At 36.0% G+C, this 17,779-nt stretch overlaps 1 long non-coding RNA gene across 1 annotated transcript in view; it reads right to left on the bottom strand.

Moving 5' to 3' along the window:
• Window positions 1-6,399, bottom strand: part of LOC102487850 (uncharacterized) — a 16,092-nt gene extending 9,693 nt beyond the window's left edge. Inside the window, exon 1 of the long non-coding RNA XR_003548098.1 lies at window positions 6,310-6,399. This is a non-coding gene — a long non-coding RNA (uncharacterized LOC102487850). The remainder of the gene's footprint in view (window positions 1-6,309) is intronic.
• Between the last annotated feature and the right edge of the window lie 11,380 nt (window positions 6,400-17,779).

Here is a 17,779-nt window from a genome sequence, read left to right on the forward strand (position 1 = left end):
GGAATGTAATGGGCTTTATGGCACTTACTTGGGAGTAATTTATCCAGCAGAGTGACTATAGATACTTGTTTTAATAAGAATATGCTTTATGGTAAGTGGGGACTGCTATTTAATTAGCCAAAGGGAAAGTAGTTCATGATACAATCTGTTCCAATCATCTTGGACATTAAACAAAAAGTCAGGCTAAGTTATTTATGTACATGCACTTTATTTGTAGTTGCTTTAAGCAAACCTCTTCTCTGAAACTTTATAGCATTTTCTGAGTGAGTTGAATTGGGGGAGGAATAGGGGAAGAAGAGGACATGAGAGCATCCTATAAAATTTTTGAAAAAGAAACAGAAGGTTTACTTATTGCTATCAAGGTTGTGAATACAGGCGTACCAAATGGAAAATAGGCAGAGAACTATGATTTATCCTCTGCTATTTGATAGTTTGCATCTTTAGTGCTTAGCTGGTAGAAGAATGTTACAGGATATTGTAAGACATTAAGGGAGTGTGTGTGCGTGTGTGCTTGTGTGTGTGGATTTCCATTGCTTTTAGCAGGAGCATGATTTGAAGACTCACAACTATAGTTCTATTTATTGTGAATAAATATAGAAATTTGAGAAGTTCAATCAAGATTCAATCATTTTTATTCTTAGAGTAAAATTAAGCATGTGGACACATTTTAAGCTATCTTTCCTTCCTAATAAAACTACAATGACGCTATAATAGAGGTAAGTATCCATTTCTAATTAGCCAACATTTGCAGCTAATGATTGATTATTCTAAGGCTTGCCATAAATGTGTTTATGGACAGATTAAAAAAAAATAAAGGAAACAAAATAGCAGACTATTTTTTCTATAGCATCACTTCCTAAGTGACGGTTTGCTTTGCTCAGGAGTTATATGCTTGTCCTCCCTTCCTAGATAGGAACTTCTCAGAGTCGCCTCCTATCAGCGCTAAGAGCTGAGGAGTGGGATCTAAAGATAAACATGGCTCCCCTATATCTTATTCTCATGGCCTAGGGAACCCTTCCTTAAACAGAAGAGTCTATTTCCCTTTGTGCCCTCTCCATATTACAGTGCAATGGAAAGGATTGTGTGAGCTAATATTTGTGAGTGCCCTTTGTAAATCAAATGTTCCTTGTAAGTTAATGCTTGCTTATAAAACTTTGTAAGCACAGAGTCTTCTTCAAGGTCAAAGGTAAGTGGGGTCTGGGTCTTCTGTGCATGAACTTCCTGAATGGTAAGTAACATCCCGCTGCTATTTCCTATACCTCTATTATTTTGCATGTAGTACATATGTTGCTCTTTTCAAACTCAAACTAAAGGCTGTGAGTCACACTTTCTGTCTCTGTCTCTAACATCTCAGTAACAAAAGCACTGTTTTCTCAAGAATGACTTATCTCTCAGCAGTGGCACAAAAACCTGCCTGGACTAGAGTCAAAGGAAAGTGCTATGGTAGAAACACTCTGAATTGCCATCCAATAATTTTCATATAATTTTTATTTTACACTTTGTTTTTCATTGCCCTCTCCCTTCTGCTTGCCTGGGGGACATCTTCAAGCTGCCTTAACAAAAGCCCCAAGGATAGTAACATATAAGTCATATCCTAGACAGCGTAGGGAGGTTATGAAATACTTAGATTTGTTACTGGTTTAACAATTGACTGTCACACAATTCCAGTCATCAGAAAACACAGGGTACATTTATTCCAAGAAGTGAGATCTTGACTTAGCCTGTGCATCGTAGTTTTAATGTAAGAAGACAGAAAAGGAAATGCTAAAGATCTAACTTTTCTTTCAATTTTGTGATCTCACACATCGCTGTGTCTTGGAAACTTTTCTGACATGAAACAATGTGCAGAGTGAATTAACCCTTCCTCCTCCTCCTGAAGATGTGCAAAGAGCTGGTGCACGCAATCCCCTTGGCTGTAGGGAAGTGAATGTAGACTGATGTTAAACAAATAAAGGCCAGTATCAGGAACTCAGAAAATACTACATATACAAAGTGATAAAGGGCTTCACACAGATCGTAATTATTTTAGGCCTTAAGTGTCAAAGTTTGGGGTATTAGAGCCAATAATTCTTTTGGTCCTTTTGCTAGAGTTTTCTTAGCACAGTGTTATATAATTGTGATCAATCTTGATCACTGTAAAACTATTGCTCCTTAATTTTTCTTGGTTTTATTTTAATTCACCTGCAAAAGTCATGTTTTTAATCTTATCTTGAAAAAGCAGCAAAATGTCATTTTTTTCTTAACCCATGTTTGCAACTTGTTGATACCACTGTGAGCTGAGGGCAGGAATATAAGTGAGTGCCAGCTCAGCTTTTATTTACCAGAGTACTCTTCCAGCAGGCACACAGTGTTCAAGGCTTTTGACTATTTAATAGGCATGTTGGATACAAGTTAAGAACTAAATGTAGATGCCTGATTCATCAAGTGACCCTTATGAAATGAGTCTGAATGGCAAAGTGGTAAGTAGAATAAATTAAGTATACTGCCCCTATCCTCCCATACTGTGCCACCCGTGCTGACCTTGAGACCAAAAAAAGTCAAGGTCATCTTCATCTTACGACATGGGAGTTATGCAATCAATCTGTTGATGGAATTGAACAAAAATTATTAAAGACTGGGCAGACATAAACATAACAGGAATAAATTAGATGAACTGATTTGTCTTTTATTATTAACTTTGTAATGCTAGAAGTTCTGAAATCCTCAGAGACCAAGTGAGTAAGGTAGATATGTATCTTATAGCAGGATTTATGCTTATCTTTACCAAAAAAGTATTGTATGGTTCACTTTTCTCTTAACAGACTACGAGTTCCTTGGGAATAGATCTCATGTGCACTAAATCCTAGTTGTTCTTCCCACCTTACCATGGTCACTTTATACCTCAGATGATAATCTTTGCTATATAAATAAGCTTACAGAAAAAAAAATTGTTGTAATTATTCTCAAGATAAAGTTTAGCCTGAAATTTCTACATTAAGATGATTAGCTTCCATGTACCCAAGTGTCTTAAAAATAATTGATGTCCTATGCCAGCTGGTGACCTTCTATTCTTACTGTTTTAAGACCCTTCTTATAGACTTCCTAAATTTTTTTAAAGGGAAAGAATATAAGTTATGATAATTTAAAATACTGGTGATCCTACTTACATTATTATTCACAACCATAACCAAATTCTATATTTTTTTTGAGAGAGAGAGATTTTTGCCATAGGTCACGTGCACTCAGCAGAGAGAGACAGAAAACAAGAAATCACCCCCCCAACACACACACACACACACACACACAGGGACGATCGACATGCCAGAATCCCTTCTCCTCCATTTTCCTCTAAGAATTTTGGGCACACATGCATATGTGCCCAGAGTGAGCTTTAAGCCACTAAAATCTGGGATTTGAACCATGGTTGACTACATGGGTGTCCAGTGACGTACTCTTTATGCCATCTGCTGATCCCCATAACCAAATTCTCAAGATTATTTGTTAATAGTTTTACACACACTTACATACATATGTGTATGTGTATATATAACACGAACTCTGCTCTAATTGGCTTGGAAAACATTTTCTGTTTCTTGTTTTGGGATGGTAACCAAAACAAGTAATTAATTCATATGAGAAGTTGTTAAAAACAAGCTTTAAAAACCTTAATTCCCTTCAAACCATTCTTGTAGTCATTACTTTCTCTCACATGAGACATGGAAAGTAGACAGGACAAATGGTTTCACCTCCTTTTTTAAGAGAAAACTGAGGTTCACTTAGCCCTCATCAAATTCACAGTGGGCATTAGCTATTCCTGACCTGTAGAAGTTGCTGGCCCTACAAAGTCGAACATGATTTCCCATCAAATAACTCACAGCTTTGTTGAGGAAGCATTGCCCTTTGACTCAGGTAACTTAGGCCCTTGCACTATGCACTGAGATTCAGAGGACCCTACCTGGCCCTCCTCTGACTGTGCTTCTCTTCATGCAGCAGAAAATTCTATGGGGCCAAGAAGATGTGCTTATCTGGATTTGAGCAGCCTAGTTCCACATGCCTCATCCTGCCTCTAGACCACATGCCAGGTAGCCAAGACTCAAAATTCTCTACCCAGTAGGGAAGCCCTACCTCCTGGGCTTATGAAGTGCCTCTTCCAAGGCTCACCCTTCACAAGACACCATTCACCATACTTAGGGTGAGAAAAAGTGGTGGAGAGTTCCAGGCAACAGGGACAAACTTGAGAAGGGGAGACTAAGAAGTCAGCTGATACGAGGTTACCTGTAGTGAGAGGTATGATGGGCGGTGAACACAGAATGCTAGGGAAAAGGTCTGTTTTGGTATGGAAGGAACACAACCTGCTTGAGAAAACCAAACCCTGAATACTTTTAAAGAACAATAGAATGTATTTTACATAAAAAAAAAAAAAGGCTATGGAAAGACTGAGGGTCACTTAACCTAGGAAGTGAAGATGGGAGAAAATGCTATCAAAGGTTCTTGGAAAATAAGTTGAATCTTGGAGGTTGAGTCAGAATTACGTAAAGGAAGGAGGGTATTTTTTTAAAGGCAAAGACAGAGGGATAAGATTACTTGGAGAATTCGTGGAAATGCAAGTTCTGTGTGACTAAAGAAATGAAAAAGGGGCAGACAATAATGAAAAGGGAGAAAAGGACAATTATTGATGTTTCCCACCATTTGCTCTGCCTTTTTAATGGCAATATGAACTTGGTTTTATTGATATTTAGAGAAAACCACCTCTCTCCATTGGCTATTACAGGATGGAACTAATTGGGTTCCCTGCTTTCTGTTAGCAGAAAGAGTAGCAAAAAAGACTGAAAATCTCTGAGGCCCTTGTGATCCTAGAAGCATCCTTATGTGAAAGAGTCAAGTAGCTCCTGACTGTCGGTTTTCCTGGCAGAGCCCCATTCCTCCCAGCACTGGGTGTGGCTCTGTAGACTTCTCTGACATGTCGGCATCACACATCTTTCCAACAAATGTGATCTTCGGTTAAGTAAAACATAGTCAATGTCAATTGATTAAAACAAAGCTCTCTAGCTGATATTAGAGGAAAGCAAATTCCTGATTACCACAGGAACTTGCTCATTTTGAAGGCATTAAGGAATTGTAATAAAAATAGTATCATGAATAGAATGGCTAAGTGACTTGCCACAATGCTGGATATTCTATCTTATCAATGTATAAGGATCTGGAATTCTCCAGAGAAGAAATATGTTGAACAACTGAGCTCAGTAAGACAGGAAAAAAAAAAAAAGATACGTCTTATTATTCTCCCTGTTACTGTTAAGTAAATGTAGCTTTCCAAATGACTTAATTTTGCTCCTGAATGAATGAATATTGAGTTCATAGCACTCTTGATACTTTACCTTTCTTATATATGGAACACAAGGTAGCTGTTACTTAGATTAAGATGTTTAGAAATACCTAGTAGTGCTGTGTTTGTTTTCTTCTTTGTGGTTTTCAGATACTTTTGTAATGTTCCATGCATGGATATTAAGGATAAATTCTTTTTTTTTTTTTTTGGATAGGTTTTCACTATAGGGCGCGTGCACTCACCAGACAGACAGAGACATAGAGATAGAAAACGAGAAATCACCCCCCAGGGGGGATGGTCATGCCTCAATCCCTTCTCCTCCATTCTCCTCTCAGGATCTTGGGCACGCATGCACACGCGCCTTGTGTGAGTTTTAAGCCACCGGGTCCAGGAAGTGAACTGCAGTCGACTATGTGGGAGTCCAGCGACATAGCCATTACACTAACGGCTGGTTCCCTAGGATAAATTCTTTTAGAATGAGTTAAGTGAGACTAAACCTGTTCATTCTGAAAGTATGCATTTAGTATGATTCATCTGGCCACCATAACCAAAAAATTAGCTTTATGTGTTTCAAAGGAGAAAAAGGATTGTGATATGTTTAGTTTTAGAATTAATTTACTCATTCATTGGTAACTATCTATTAAGATATCTTAAAGCATGGTGCTATACTAGACACATTTTATGATGACTCATTCTATTAAGGAGTTCTTAAACATCCAGTGACTGACAAAACAATTGTATGCTCTACAATGTTTTGCAATAAGTCTAGCAGTTCTATGATTAGTCTTTTTGGATAAAATCTATTCAGGCCCTTGAAAATATAAATATTTCAATGATCTGTCAAGTCCAGGAGCTCCTGTGTGATTAATGCATGTGGATATATGTGTGTCTCTTTGCTTTTGTAAGTTGGGGGTGCATGAGATAAAAATGAGCCCTCTACCCCCTTATGACTTTATTAGCTATTGTACTCTGAAGACAACAAACCTACATGTTTTGGAACTTACAGTTTCCTGGAGCATTTCCACAAACAGTTTTGACGTAGTACAGAATACTTGATCAACTGTCACCCAAGGCAATTTGAAGGAAATACAGGAAATGCAGGATCTATTCTGAACCTTGAAAATGCAAGGTCTTCTCTTTTGCCATGATGAAGAAAAATAAGCCTTTCTTATATAGAGAAGATCTATGGAACACTGAGGTTAAAATTCCAAGTTCTGTATTACAAGGATTTCTGGACATCATCACAAAGCTGTGAAGCCATATTTGCAGTTCTTTGCAAAGCTTGCCAGAAGACAACTTTAGTAAGAATTGTAATTTTATGATCATAGACATTACACCTGACACAATCTTCTGGTTAAAAATCAATTGGAAAGATACAAGGACTCAATTAGGAAAGCAATGACGAATAAGCAGCATTCCAGAAATCCTCATTTTATGATACTTTGACATTTATAGCTATGTGACTTTTAGGAAGTTACCTAATCTTATTCAGCCTCAGCCATCTCATCTTTAAACAGAGCTAAGAATACCTACTTCTTAAGATTACTTGGAGCATTTCATGAGATAACATATATAAAGTGCAAAATGAAATTCCTGGCATACACTGGGAGTTGAATAGATGCTGGTGCTTTCTGCTCTTGTTAGTGCCTCAGATGATTTACTCCCAGGAGAAGATATGGCTTTAAAAAAAGAAGAAAAAAACCCAGAATTTATTTGACCAATAATAGGAATAAAACAGCTATCTGTTATTGAAGACCTACTAGGTTCCAGTTTAATAATGTATTATTACTCTATTTAATAATTACATGAAGTAAATCTTATCTCCATTTTTCAGATGAAGAAATTAAAACTCAGAGAGGTTAGATGACTTGACCAGGGACATAGAGCTAATAAGTGATTCTAGGTCTTATTCCAAAGCCTTTACTTTTTCTATTTGTTCACACATATGAGTCAGTAAATTATGATTTAGATGAATAACTAAAAGAGTGGAGACTACATTAAAAGTGCTTAAGCATTAGCAATGTCTTAATACTGTTTGGGCACTCTTTCTTATACTTTTGAACTCTATTAATAATTAATATTTTATTTCTTAATTTAAAAAATACCTTGATTAAAAATTAACTCAAAACTGATATTTACAAACATACCACTGGAATTTTTTTAAGGAATGAATTTCCACATACTATTTCATTTACTAATGCACTTCTATTTCTCATACAAGCACAGCGAATTGCAGGGCTTTCTGGTCAACTGGGAGCAAGCAGCTGGAGGGATGGAAGCTAGTATTTATACCTTAATTCCCTGGGTTGGAGTGTTAACCCAGAAAGATCTCATATGAATGTCATTTGGCTTCAGGGCTCAGTTGTACCAGCACTCTAAGTTAATTTCACCACTTGATAAAGAGTCAAGAATGTCTTATCACAGGTCCTTCCACAGGGATTTGTCTTCCACTTCATACTTACTGTGAGTAGGCTTGATAGATTTTTGTCAATGGTTATGATCCACTGTATTTATATTTTATTGTCAATAACTGTATATGTGAATATATTCATGGGTGCCTAACCTGTGCCAAATGGAAAAGGCTGTAGGTTTATTTTCCCAAGTGATTTTTCTGGAAAGCTATTTTTTTTACACATTAGAGTCATTAAGGAGATTAGTAAGTATAAGATTCTTCTTTCCTCTTCTTATTTTCTGTTTCTACATGCTCTTTTAGAGTCAATACCATGATGTGAATGGATACCTTCTGCCATCTTAGCCCACTCTCCACATTTAACTTTATTGTCATAACTTACCCTTTTCCCTTCTTTTATTTTATTTATTTTTTTTGAGAGGTTTTTGCTATAGGGCACGTGCACTCGCCAGACAGACAGAGAAAGACAGAGAGACAGAAAGCAGGACATCACCCCCTAGGGAGGGTGGCCACGCCGCAATCCCTTCTCCTCCATTCTCCTCTCGGGATCTTGGGCACGCACGCACACACGCCTGGTGTGAGTTTAAGCCACCAGGTCTGGGACTCGAACCGTGGTTGACTACATGGGAGTCCAGCGACATAGCCATTACGCTAACTGCTGGTCCCCCTTCTTTTATTTTTTAAGAGAGATTTTTGCTACAGGGTACATGTGCTTGCTGGAGAGACAGAAAGAGACAGAAAGACAGAAAGCAAGAAATCAACCCCAGAGGGGATGGCCATGCCACAATTTCTTCTCCATTTTCGTCTTCAGACTTTGGGCACATATGCACATGTACCAGGCATGAGTTTCAAGCCACTGTGTCTGGGACTCAAACCACGGTCGACTACGTGAGAATTCAGTGACTTACACCATCTGCTTGTCCTCATCTTCCCTTCTTAAAACTCTTTCTGAAATAAGTTATGAATACAAATAAAATATCAGTAGAAAAACACATCAATTATTGCTTTTTAAAGACTTTATATAAGGTTAGAATTGTCTTTGTGGGAAAGAGGAGATGATATTATTTTTTATCATTTTAATCCCATGCTGATTGATGGTTTTTCTGTGGGTAAAATTAAAATATACTCTTTCAAATCTTTATCAAAAAAATATATATTTCTTTTTTTGTTAACAATAGGGATTTTATGGCATATACCCAACTCTTCCAAGAGTCAGACCAATGGGTAGATTATTTTTGCTTAAATATACAATTCTCCTGACCATTATTCACTAACACTTGCTTATAATTATAAATTCCATGATATCATATTCTTCGAAAATTTATGAAAAAAAATCTGAACAAACATTTTGTGTTTTCAGTTGGTTTAGGTATTCCTCAGACTAAGTGAGTAAGATGATTTTTCTAAAAAAATATAACACACTAAGCTAAAAAAAATGGAATATTGTAGTGTACATTAGAGTTTCCTTTAATCCCTGAGGTAATCACTATTCTGAGCCTGATGTGTATTCTTCTAATTTTTCTCATTGCTCACTAATACCATTGATTGTTGTGCATTTTTGACTAAAAGCACAAGTGTGATTATGGTCATGTTGATTTTCAGGTATTACTTTTAGAATTGGTCTCACTACTTTTAAGCCACATCTTCTATAATTCATTTTTGTGATTCTGTTTAGTATTTCCCCAGGCCATGCAATACTTAAAAAGAAACACACAACAGGGGAATGACTCCTGAGGCAATACTTGGATGACCAGAATTCTACAATCACTTATTAAATTGCCCTCCTAAATCCTTAGCGGATTTAGTAAAATGGAATTTCAAAGAACTTTACAATGTATTGAATACCATTTTACTTAAAAGAAAACTGAAGTTGAGAAAATTGGATGTACTGAGTTTCCTAAGAGAAGCCTCCTTTTTCTTCTACCTCCCTTCTCTCCCCCTTCTCTTAATATCTTGCAGAGCAAGGCAAGAAGAGTCAAGCTTAGAACTAAAGGAGTCATCCAAACCTTTGTTCTTGCTTACTTGACTTTAGCCACTAGACTCTTTTATGATGCTGCTTGGTCAGAGAGTTATTATTAGGATTTATAAGCAGTCCCATGATAGACTTAGGGTTTTTAGGTGTTTATAACTGTCATAAAAATTTAGTGTGGCATGCAAGGTCTCAACCTGGCAGTAAATTTTGTAATAATATCTCTCCATATTGTAAGAAAGTTTGCCCATCCTTAAGGGGTTGGGAAAAGGGTGGAACAGGACAAGAATTTCATTGTATTAGAAAAATTTACACACTAGAAGGAATAAGTTACCTTATTTTGTGCAAAGTGCAAATATCATGAGGAACAGTGTACTGCATTTACCAGCTGGTTCACTTCAACAAGTTATTTAACCTCTCTGGCCTGAAATTCCTTCTTAGCACAATGGGGATAATAGTAATCACCTTAAATGGCTTGTTGAAGGATTAAATGAGTCAATATGTGGAAAACACTTAGAATAGTGCATACCACGTTTAAGAATTATGTGTTTGCTATTTAGTGTTTTTTTAGAGGGCTGGCTAAATTATCTGCATTTTTATTAAGACGTTTTCACTGATATTGAAGTGATATTTTTAAGTATCTAAAATAAACATAAAATATAATTACTATAGTTGTTATGCATCATGTCGGAGGTCAGAGAATGATTGTAAGGACACCTCACTTTTATGTATCTGCAAGGCATAGTTTAGGGATAGGGAACAGAAATCTTTGAAATGCCATTCTATTTACAAATAGGAAGGTGAATAAAAATTTGGATTTGGGATTTTGGGTGGGCTAGAGGGCCATATTGGATTGGGAAGGGGTGGCATCATTAGCAAATATTGTGGCTTTGATCTTGGTTAACTTGGGTCACAAATAGATGCTAACTTCAGATCTTTTTTCCCCAAAGTCTTATGGTTTAGAATTAGGTAGATTTGAATCTAAACAAAATCCAGAAGTTTTCTAAAGAACTTTTCCAAAGACAAGAATCGGCTTAGTGGGTAGACAAGGCAATTTCCTGGTAGTCTCGTGGCAATCTGCTTCTTATAAGAAGCTGCCCTGTGATTTCTCTCTCTCTCTCCCTCTCTCTCTCTCTCTCTCTTTCTGTTTATGTGTGTGTATGTGTGTGTTTACAGATGGTCCATTCATTTTATAATGCTATTAGTTGGTAGAGAGAAAGAGAGTTTACATCTACTGAGTACCTATTATGTCTTAGATCTGTTTGGAGAACATTTCTCTTTGGTCTTCACAATAATTTTGAAAGATAAATGTTATTATTACCATTTCAAAGGAGAGAAATCTGAGGTTGAGGTTAAGTTAAGCTTGCAGAGCTAGTGAGAAATGGAACCTAGATTTGAACATATGCCCGACTCTAAGGCTTTTGGATTTTGTTTTAAAGGATTTTGCTCATTATAAAGAATGTACTTCTCAGGAGTGAATAGCTTTAGGAGTTCCTAAATTGCTAAATCATGGAAATAGGCATAGAATACAGGTAGAAGTAGGTAGTGTTAGTTTATGACTCCATTCATTCGTCTCCCTATCATCATCCTTCTTAACCATCCACCTTGATTTCCATCCATTTCTCTACTTCTGTCCTCAGTTCAACAAATCCAAATTCAATATCCCATTAAAACCTGATTGTTTAAGTCTCATTCGTCATGACCAAGCTTGGTAACTATCGCTCATATGATAGACCAATTTATACTAAATATATTAATTTTTTTAAATCAGCAATGATATATGGTTGACCTTTCCATCCAGTTTACTCTGCTGCTTCCAAACACCATTAGGACATTTTAACATTGAGCACACGAGCACATATCTAAAGATGACATGAAGCAGAGGCAGAAAATTGGTTATATATTTTCCCATAAACAATTTCAATAATACTAAGATTGATACTATTTCCTCTTTATTCTTCATAAGCTAATGACAAGTTATTATTTGAAACTTTTGGAAGTTGAAGATTGACAACTTCCATGTTCAGCTCACATTTAACACTTCTTCCCTTTTCCATTTTCTTCATCCATTGTGTATTTGTGCACATTTCTCAATCTCCCTAAATTATAGTTATGTTTGGGGAGATGGCTTGGTAGTTTTATTGATCTTGAATTCTCACTTTCAGCGTTAAGTGTGTTGAATTAGTTGCAGTAAATACAAGATCACTCTAGGGTTTTGAAGATCCAAATCCTAGAGTTCAAATTCTTGCTCTTTTATTAACAGTGTGATAAAAAGAAGATTATTAAATATCTCTGAATCTCAGTTTCCTCACCTATAAAATGGAAAGAAGAATAGCACCTAGATCATGAGGTTGTTGTGAAGATTCAATAAAAAAAAATTATTTAAAATGCTCTCTACAGGGTCTGGTACACAATCATCCATCATTATTAAATCTAAAAATTTTTTGGAATTGTCAAACCAGCAGCATCAGACATGTAGATCTGTGATATGGAAAAACTGAAGTCACACTGACAATGACATTAAATGTGTATGATGGAAAAGTCATTAATTCTAGTTTATTCAACATAATATAGTTTCATTTCTTTAAAATTAACATAAAATTATATATATGTGGTTATCATTCACTGAGTCACACTCATAAGTACTACTATCTACTCAGTACTATTTATCTGATAAATTAGTGTTTAAAGGTGCAGTCAGTAAATATTATCCAAAAAGACATTTAAAAGATAACATGTTTCATTGTATAACAATTTTTCTAATTTTCCAATTTTTCTAATTTTCCAACTTTTTAAATTTCAAAAAATTGGTGTTGTGTAAATTATAATCAATACAGAGTAAGTTCAGAGTGTAAGAATACAAGCAATGAGTTTCTTGTTGGAAGGCAAAGTGAACTTTCAGACTATGGTCAGCTTGGGACTCCAAAGTGACTTTCATTACTTGTATAATTCAGTCAAATTAGTGTGATATGCACTATAGTATATTGCAATATAGACTATAATATTGATAACACTCATTGTAACTTGTATATACTGTAAAAGTTGAGAGATTTTTGTGTATTTTATGTATTCCTGATTCCGAGCCCCTAAAATAGTTCTTGATACATGTCTTGCTGCTGCATACTAGATTTTATGCTTGATTCCATGAGTATAAAAAAGAAATGGCTCTTATTAAGAAGGTACTTATCATTGACTGGGGCATAAAATGAGTAAATATGTTAAAATGAAGTAAAAGAGATACTCTTGGTATAGTATCAAGGCAATATTATCACACAAAAAAAATCAAAGGTCAAAAATGTCTTCAAGTGAATAGTAGCTTTCCAGATGAGCATGGGTTGAAGTTGGAGGCCATTCTAGACAGAGAAAAAAGCCTAGAATGGATGGACTTATGAGAAATCATGGCATTTTTAAGATTTTCAAATAGAGTTCATGGTGTGAAAGAAGAGTTTAAGAAGGAAGCAACCACAAGATCATGAAATGCCTTGCACAAATTCTCTTTTTAAGTTTATTCATTTTTTCCTTCCCTGAAAAGGCAACAAGAACATCCTCCACAAGGTCTTAATGGTATGATCCACCCCAGCTTCAAACAGTCTGGACTGTGGGCACCCACATGCCAGTCTGGTTGGGTATAGAAATGCCTCAGACTACATCCCAGTACCTTCCCAGGTGGACTCAATTATGTTCTCACTGTGCCACCATATGGCTCAGAAAACTCTTTTATCTGTGGAATTGTTATTGTGGAGTTGTTAAAATACAGTAACAATTTTTGCCTTTTAAGAAATTCATCTGGTGGGGCCAGCAGTTAGCATACTGGCTATGTCACTGGACTCCCACATAGTTGACTGCGGTTCGGGTACCGGACCCGGTGGCTTAAACTCACGCCAGTCGCGTGTGCGTGCGTGCCCAAGATCCCGAGAGGAGAATGGAGGAGAAGGGATTGTGGCATGACCATCCCCCCTGGGGGGTGATTTCTCGCTTTCTCTCTCTCGGTCTCTCTCTGTCTGTCTGGCGAGCACACGTGCCCTATAGCAAAAACCTCTCAAAAAAAAAAAATTCATCTGGTAGTAGTATGAGAATTGTGTGAGAACTGGAGGAAATAAGTAGACAATTTTCCATCATTTAGTAGAAACAATAGAAGTATGAACTTAGGAAGTGTCTGTGGTGCTGGTTTGGAGAGATTTTGAGAGGTGGGCTAGAAGGAACCTATTGACATGTAGGTGGCAAGTATAAAAGGAAGTCTAATGGTTCTTATTTGGTTAAAGGATGGCTCATAGAATCATTAATCACAAATGTAAGTTTAGCTTTGAAATACATAGGATTTTCATTTAGTGGTGTCCAACAGTTATTACATACATAGGTTTGTAACTCAAAAGAAGAGTTTGGGCTAATGGTACATTTAGCATCTTCAGGATGTATAAAACCATCCAAAGGGAGTATTAAAAACTTGGAGACAAGGTATGGAACTGAACCTCAGATTTGAACTTCACTTATGACAGTATCCCTGAAACTTGGATATATAAACATGATTCATCACACAAGATGAGTTAATGTTGAGAAGAAAATGCTACAGCTTCTATGTATTCTTATTGGATATAGTAATAAGAATTAAAATAATGTTTATGAAGATTTAATAAATAGATTAAAATGATTCTCACTCAGTTCATGTTTCAGAGGGCCACATGTGATATAAGGGTCCCTGAGATAAGGGTAATAGTTTTCTGAGATAAAATGGTTAATGTGATTACCTTCTACTAGCTTATTTTTTTTGCTCATTGTGGCATATCCTAATTTACGTAGAGCCAGTGAAGTAGATTTATAGATTATGCTATCAGTTTTAACTAGACTTATTTTACCAAAGTGGACAAGTGGCTTACAAATTTTTCTGGCTAAGAAATAATGCTGACTGAAGATAGTACCAGAAATGCAAGCCCAGGTAAATATGGTAAAGTACAGAGATGACACTTCCACTCATAGAATACACATTTTCTATGAGCTAAGAACAATGAATATTTACTAAGATCTTTCAATGTTTCATTCAAATTAAATATTTTTATCTTTTTTTTTTGAGATATTTTTGCTATAGGTCATGTGCCCTTGCCAGAGAGACAAAGAGAGACAGAGAGACAGAAAGTAAGAAATCACTCCCTGAAGAGGATGGCCATACCACAATCCCTTCTCCTCCATTCTCAGGATCTTGGTCACACAGCACGCACACATGCTCAGTGTGTTTCAAGCCACTGAGTGTGCATGACTCGAACCATGGTTGAATAGTGGAAACCCAGAGAAGTAACTATTCTGTCGTCTACTGGTCTCTCAAAATGAATTTTTTTAATTAAAAAAAATCACTTGAAATATAAAAAATAGTCCTTGAGATATTAGCTAATAATCTTTCAAAATAATATTTATTTTGTTATCTTATTTTAAGCTTTCCTATATTGTGAATATATTTTCATATGCATAATATATTCAGACAGTATGAGATAGTATTACTGATAAAGGCTGTCTAAGGAAGGTACTGGTGGAGTTTTGAGGCTTTTACAGATAGGAATGAGTATTCAACAAAATTTAGAGGACACTGAGTCAGGGGTGGAGAAGTCTTTGAGTGGGTTAAGAAGAGTCATAAGGAATGGCTTTTGCTTACATTTCTTCTCTATACTCCCTGAAAAAATGGTTCCCATATTTCTTTGTATAATACATCCCTGAAAAGGAATTCACAATATCATCACACTGTTCATTACGTTATTGGAAATTCGTCTTTGAGCTCTAACAGGGTACAAAGAGAAGAAATTTTAGCAATGTGATGGTTTTATTAAATATTTGAGAGCCTTCCTACCAGAAATTAAAAGTGCAATCACTGATTCTAGTTTCACAGACCATTAAGCAAACAACCTGTTTCTGTTTGGACTATTTTATTTGATTCAGGCAACATAAAAGGCTTTCCTAATGAGAAATCCATGAAGAAAAGTTGACTTATTCCATTTTGTCAATATGCTTCCATTTAATCATACAAACTTTCATATGAATAATATAATTATATATTGCAAGCTGTGACATTTGTGCCAGAATACTGCTGACCCTTAACATTCTTAAGTCTGTCCTTTCCACCCATTGTCCTCTGTTGATTCTGGGTATTCAGAGAGCTGTCTTCACCCAGAATCGTACAGGTTTATGGAAGCAGATCCAAAATGGAAACTAGTATGAGCTCTATTTACCTTCAGTGCTTGAATTGGCTTGGTGGATGCCAAGGACTAAGAAAATATTAATATTATATTCAATGTAACCAAAGATTAAGCTTTCAATGACTTCGTTACTTAAGCATATATGACAATAGCTAAGAATTAGATCACTATTGGTAAATGAAATAACCATAGACTCAAAGAGAAAGATTTAGTATATGGTCAATTTAGCCTTTATTTAGCAAAATGAGCATTTAAAATTGTTTTTGAGGGGAAAAAAGTAACAGAACTTCAGAAAACGAAATATAAAAATGAATAGCATATTCCTGGTGGGTAACATGTTACAAGAATTCGTTTGGCATTGAAGATTCTTGGTGGGTGATCCAACAACAAGCAAATCCCTATGTGGAGAAGTAATATGGTAGTCATAGGGTCTGTTTGTTGTGGTAGATGTGGTTAAGAAACTAAGTGCACTTAGAAAATTCATAGATGTAAAAATGTTAAGAAACCATCATTATTAAGCCATTCCAATAATTAACTACTACCAGAGACACATACAAGTAGTTACAGAGTAGTTACAGGAAACATTTTATAATCATCACAGGAGTTCAGATTTTTATCTAAACATGAAATGTCTTAACTTGCCTCCCGTTGGCTCAAGAAGTTGAGATAAGTAATTTCTCTAAGTAAAAGGTAAATAGTTAACCTACAGTTTGTACTTACATTTTTCTAGGACCCAAGTTCACCTCTGAGCAGGTCTAACTGTAAGTGATGAGGATCTGGTGAAATGATCATTTTGGGAGAACATAAGCCACTGAACCAAATATGAAATTCACAAGTATATGCACTTACTTTCACCAAGTAAAAGAAAAACTGGCTTTGTTGGACTAAAGAAACTGTAAAGAAACTAATGAGATGAGATGAAAGCAAAATAGAGGAAGAAACCTGACACTTTTCTGATTTGAGAAGTGATTGGCTAATAAAATAGAATGGGTGCCTATGTCTCATTCAAAGACTATTCACAAAAAGACTCCAAGTGGAATAGCTTTGAGGTGTCAAAGGCCTCTTGTGTTTATTTAGGCCAGGACTCATGTGTATCTGGGAGCAGTTTTGTGAGTCTACTGCAGAATTAGCATTATGTGCAAATCAATTGTAATCAAATAGCAATCAATTCCATCTTCCCTTCTTCTTGAACAATTTTGTAGTGGCAATTGGCTATGGTTTACATTGTGTTTAAATATGGACTATTTTCTACCTTACCAGTAGTCCTAGCTCTGAACAAAATATATTAAAAATAAAAACACCTGCATCTGCTGTTTTTTAGCTCATGGTGGATTACTGACTAGTTCTCTTGTTGCTGGCTTTTGATTTGCGGTGTAAACCCAGGCTTTGATCCCTGCCTTAACTACCTCCTTTCCTAAAACTATTCTCCTCATCTTCCTGATATTTATGCATATGTCTCCTCCTCTTCTATCTTCTATTCTCCCTAGCATAATTTTCCTAGATTTTATTACATAGCTCTCTGGACTCTGCCTAATACTTGCATTTCTTGAACCCATTTCACTTGATGTTTCTAGTAGAGGATATAGTCCTAGTTAGAGAAGTCTTCTTATATCAAAGTTTTATGAACCAGTTCTTGTGCTTGCACCACAAATAATGAATCAAGCTTTCTTTTACAATTGTCACAGAAGCTCCATGTTCGAACGCACTCCAGAATTCATGTGTTAAGAACTGAAGGCATTGGGTTGAGCATATTCAGCATTTTTTAAGTGGATATATACAGAAGGCAATTTCTCTTAACTAGACACTTGAGAAACTGCCTTCAGTTTGCTGAAAGTGGAACACATCATGTGATTAGTATTTACGGACGCAGTTGTAGAGAACTCAATATCAGGAAGCAGATGGGAGAGGAAAGGGAA

Source organism: Tupaia chinensis, unplaced genomic scaffold (genome assembly GCF_000334495.1).
Source record: "Tupaia chinensis unplaced genomic scaffold, TupChi_1.0 Scaffold147417_1, whole genome shotgun sequence".
In the NCBI taxonomy this organism is placed as follows: domain Eukaryota; kingdom Metazoa; phylum Chordata; class Mammalia; order Scandentia; family Tupaiidae; genus Tupaia; species Tupaia belangeri.